At 32.2% G+C, this 5,640-nt stretch overlaps 1 long non-coding RNA gene across 1 annotated transcript; it reads right to left on the bottom strand.

Annotated features, from left to right (window-relative positions):
* Positions 1 to 4,591: 4,591 nt before the first annotated feature.
* On the bottom strand, positions 4,592 to 5,122 carry LOC111638751. Its single transcript, XR_002758932.1, has 3 exons — positions 4,989 to 5,122; positions 4,757 to 4,904; positions 4,592 to 4,695 (listed from the first exon to the last, which is right to left on the bottom strand). It is a non-coding gene; the product is annotated as an uncharacterized LOC111638751 (long non-coding RNA).
* Positions 5,123 to 5,640: the final 518 nt, after the last annotated feature.

Genomic DNA, 5,640 nt, shown 5'->3' with positions numbered 1-5,640 from the left:
ATTTTAAATAATATATGGTTAATAAAAATCTATTTTAAGCTTACAAACAAATAAATTTTAGTTTTTAATATAGTACAAAAAAAATAATCTAAATTTACGAATGCGTGTACTGTAAATACAGTACATACTTGTATATATTTTAATATGATTTTATGTGCTTTAAACGTTTATCTAGTGATATTACGACTTCAATATTTGTGGCGGACAGACGTAAAGTCGAATAAAATGACTTAAACTTGATTTTTATTTTTCCATATACTTTTTTGACAAACGACGTATAATCGGGAACGACGTAAGTCGAGGTATGCCTGTAATGCTCCTTTTTACATTTGCACTTCGCTTCCAATCATTGTCTAACTCACAAAGTTCATCTGTCAAACTTTCCTTAGTTGAAAGGATACGTTAACCCGACGTAGAGCTACAAATGAGCGAAGACACTGATTGGTCGACCATCGGTCGCCATAGCGCATATATAAGGTCAGTTTGAGCGGCAAAATTCAAGGTGGATAAGGAGAGATAAATATCATCTAGCCAACGAGAAGTAGATTTGTCTCACTAACGATAGTTTGTGATCGCCGGAAGTGCTATTGCGTCGTAAGGTGTTTTCCTGAACAAACTGATACCGGATACATTCATTGGCGCTATGGATTCGGACGCCATTTATTGGACTATTAAGTTTAATTAATATCTTGACTCGTGGGTACCTAAACGTTTAGTATTTTAATATTCATTTAATGCAAATGTATACATACCCAATAATATTAAACAGAAAAAATAAATATATTCAATAAAAATTTTTGTTTTAACGAATGTACAATGTTGCGGCTCGGTAAATACGTCAACACTGAAATGAAAATGAGTCTAGCATGCGGAAAATCGGGGAAATACACTGCGAAGCGGCGTTATTGTGAATCGGCATAAAACCGAGGGCTACCTGTATATATATATATATATATATATATTTTATAACTGTTTATTTCTAAAGGCACAATACTTCTTACATACACATATCAGTCTGAAATTATCTCTAATATTATTGTAAAAATATATCTTATCTTTTTTATTGTAAATATAGTTTTTTTTGAATGCTTTGAAAATCTAATGGATATTTAATATGAAATTTTTTGAGTTTTCATGGGTGTTTCAAGTTGGAGCTTCAGCTTTCTTCATCTCACTTATAAAAAAACTATAAAAAGCAAAAAAAAATTCTCTCCAGATATTTGAAACTTGTAAGAATATGTAATGGGATCAAACAGAATCCTCTCTTGATTTGGACAAAAAATTAGAAAAGGTATTCCCATGTTATATTTAGTAAAATAGTATCTGTGTCAAGTTTGTGAAACTGTTGTGGCCGTCGGCCATAGTTTTATATATATTTTTGTTAACTTTAGCTAGGCTTAGTATCTCCTTTGTTCTTTTGTCTTAAGTTCTGGTCACACTATGCGATTTCCAGCCGCGCAGGCGACTGCAACTGCAACAAGCGCGAGTCGCGCGCGTCTTCTCGTGGTCACACATTGTTCGTTGACGCTGCAACTCGGAAACACGTGACCCTATAATAAACCAATAAAATTACAGTAGCTTGTTTTTGTCTACCTTCGTGAGTTTACCTCCATTTTACGTTCTAATTCAGAGTATTTACGAAATTTTAGCTACTCTTATTATTAAAATGGCAAGCAGTTCCTTTTCTGGAATGAATAAAAGAAAGAAGGCGATAATTTTGTTAGAGCTGGCGAAAATATACGAAGAGAAAAATAAGAAAAAACGTTCATGCTGGGTTAAAACTTGGCGAAATGAAACTCAACGAGCCAAACAATCTTGCTACCACCAGCTGATGAACGAATTAAGGCTTTCGGATGCCGAAGGTTATAGGGGATATATCCGTATGGATACAAATACTTTCCAAAGTATTTTAAGGAGAATAACACCAATAATAGCTAAAGAAGATACGCATCTTCGAAGGTCTATTTCACCCGGAGAACGTCTTTCGTTGACACTTCGTTATTTAGCCACCGGTAAGAATATAATACATTTTGTATTTAATTTATATTTTATGCAATCTTATGATTCAAATGGTTCATATATAATTTAGGCGAAACGTTCCGTAGTTTAGCATACCAATTTAGAGTGGCGCATAATTCAATATCAGTTATTATCCCAGAAGTTTTGGATGCTATTTATCAATCTTATAAAAGTGAATATTTGAGGGTAAGTGTTGTTCATAGAAAAGCTTGATTGATTTAAGAAAATCTGTCCAAGCCGCATTTTCAACAACTCTTCTTACTTTTATTATCTAGTCTGTTACGTTATCGACTTGTCTCCACTTACAGTTTCGTTCGACGCATTACGGAGAAGTTGAATGTACGTTATTAAAGATTGTTTTTGTCGTTGTTGTCTTTAAATACGAATATACTTTGTCTAAAACAGGAGCGTAAATAAAATGCGTCGACTGCGCCACGTTAGATTAGAAAACTGCTTTTACAAAAATACAAATATAGTAAACGAGGCAATAAAACAGTTAAATCGATAGTTTCAATTAGCTGATGTCAACGTCAATTTAACGATATAAAAATGTTATTTAACAACTAATATATTCTAAATTATCTTTCATTAAATAACAACATTAATTATGCATTATTATTATAACGTTTAATAAGTGAATATTTTTTTCCAAATTCGTTATTATAACGTCCTGTTATGCCGAAATCATTTAATAAATATTGATTTCTATTAATCTTACAGAAAATACAAACGAAATATCCGCGACTCCATGAATATAAACTTTGAAAAAGTATAATTTTCTTTGAAAAGCATTTTCCGCAAAATTTACATTTAAACGGTTTTTCGTCAGTGTGAAAAAACAGATAAAAACACAAGCATTCGTATGTGTGTTTTCAGATATTTTTTACGAAAAAAGTCCTTGCCGCATGTCACGCATTGAATTTTTTTGCCCTTTTAAAATATTTGGTTAATTAAAATAAGCTTTTAGAATCAAAACCCATCATAACCCTCTACTTCCCTTATTCAGGACGTCAAAAGCTGATCAGTGTGAATCGACCATCCTCATCCTGTATTCACCGAAGTAGTAAACGCTGTCTTTCTGTTCCACGAGCTTGTAGAATAGACTTTTCCATTTATGTCACACACTTATCAATTTGATCTAACTTTTAAAAAATAAATTGATGTTACCGCACTGGAGTGCGTAATGTACGGCAAGCTGTGTCTCGACTCCCTCCTTCATTCCGAACGCGACCGCTCGCACGAGATTTACGTACGATCAACAAATCATAGTAGTGTCACTCCTAACTGGCATTGCGGACGTATATAGGTATAAATATTAACGAACGTAAACTAAATTAAGATACAACACTCCGATATGCGGCACGCCTTCAGACTTCACTTTGAGCCAGCTTGAAATCAAACAAAACAATCTCCTCAGAACAGTACATAAACTTAATTACAATTCTACCATCGCTTAATACTTACAACCAGCATAACATCGACATATATAGAGAAATTGCTTATAGATAGCTGTAAATTATTAAACTTGCAAGAAAATATCATTTATTACTAACCTGCAAAAAATACTATCGACCAGCTAAATACAAATTCTTCTTCATGTGCCATATCAGGTCACTTCGATGTTGTCGAACACTCTACGTAAGTTAGTTGAAATTAGTTTGCGCAAAAAGTGATTTCTTGGAAATGTTGGTACAGAGGTGGCTCCCCATTGCCTTTTCTGAGTTTACAGTAATTTTCTGAGAAGTACTTTTCTGAGAAGAATTACAGTAAAATCTGAATGTTACACCGAGTATAGTTTCAGCGCGTTTAAAAAGGAGGATACCGCCGTGAAATGCATAACAACAAAATTCGGTACACAACTTCTATTACGAGATCAGACCGAGCCTGACATTCTTCGGTTCTGTTAAGAGTTTTAGGGAAAACTTCACATCAGCCCTTACACAGCATTGGTTTGGCTCCTTGTAACTTATGGACATTTCGAAAGGAAAAATTTCTATCCAAAGGAATGAGATTAAAGAGAATGTGAAAAGGCAGACAATGTCGATCCCGAAAAGCAACTTTTACGATTGATTTTAGTAGTAGAAGGAATTCTGGATTAAATGTGAATGGACCTAGCAAATATCAAAAGGTGTTAAAAGTGTAATGTAAATGTTCTCAAAATGCATTGTTTTTATTTGATGTTGGCCATGGCTTTTCCTTACAGTTAAATAAAATCTCCAAGCAACTGAAAAATCTACATTATGCAATATTTTATAATAATTTCAGACTTTTCATCTCACAAAGATTATATTTTTATTGTATTTCTCGTAACATTACTAACAATCGACATTTACTACTCGTGGATACTCTAGTCAGTCTAAGGAAAGAATCAATCTAGGATTTAATGAGCATCAGCCATTAATCGTTTAGTTGTGGCGCGTTACTTCCGGCTTCTGAGTCATTTATTAAACATGTCATGGCCATTATAAACAGTGTTACAGAAGCNAGTGATTTCTTGCAAATGTTGATACCGAAGCAGCTCCCCGTTGCCTTCTCTGAGTATGCGATGTTACGCGGTAAAGAAATGCTTTCCTGAAGGACTTTTAAGAGTAAATTGCCCTTATTCAGATGTAGCACATGGGAAAATATCCTTCAACTGCCAACATTCGACCATAATTTGAGACGAACCACGCCGATCTACCAAATGCTATGCAATTAAAATTGACTAAATGAATAAGTCAAAAGTAAGAAAACTTACAAATAATTTAAAAATGGTGTCAGAAGCTTGAATCATGATCCACTTTGGATGTTGATCGTTATATTTTTGTGTTATTGCCATTATTTCACTTGTGTGTTTTTTATTTCTTTTGTGTGAAATTATAATTTGCTTAGATACTTCGAATACGCTAATGGCCGCAGTGTCATAAATAAATAAATAATAATAATAATTTAAAAAAATAAAACTATAAAGATAATTTTGAATACATTACTTATATTACTTATTTCGGCAGTGCAAATACCCAAAAATTGTAGGGTTTCCCATTCGTGTAAACTCGCACTCTCCTATTGTGTATTATTAAACCGTGCTTTTACTCTTACTGCTTATTGTGTAGATAGAGTAAAATAATAATAATTCAAAAATAAGTTAAACAAAAAACAAAAATAGCGTTACTCTGTTTTCTCACATGTGTTTCTCCAATACAGAAGATTATATATATATATATGTCGTTTTGTGTCTTCAATTATTTTTAGGTTCAGGGACATGCGCTATTAAATATGCTTAATATAATCAAACCATAACAATTAAGAAATTACATTATTTCGTTGCATTGTTGTTTTCTGTTGTAACAAAATTTCGACTTAAAAAACTAGATTTGATAATTAAATTAAAGTAAATCATAATGGTAAGTGAAATCTTTCATTTAATCTTCATAATACATTTTGAGTTTCCCAAACTCTTTTATTAAAACTTCATAAAATAACAAACTATCAATTTCAATTTTATATCGAAAACAGAGTGCATATTATAAACATTTTAAACATATTATTATAATATATAACAATAATTTATACTATCGTAAATAATTTTAACTTATCTTTTTTTACGAATGATTTATTGTTAATCAACGACTTATTTTAAAA

The sequence above is a fragment of the Centruroides sculpturatus genome, unplaced genomic scaffold (assembly GCF_000671375.1).
Source record: "Centruroides sculpturatus isolate CEXI.00-Female unplaced genomic scaffold, Cexi_2.0 scaffold1016, whole genome shotgun sequence".
NCBI classification, from domain to species: Eukaryota; Metazoa; Arthropoda; class Arachnida; order Scorpiones; family Buthidae; genus Centruroides; species Centruroides sculpturatus.
The sequence above is the reverse complement of the archived record's forward strand: the minus strand, read 5'-3'. Positions and strand labels throughout refer to the sequence as shown.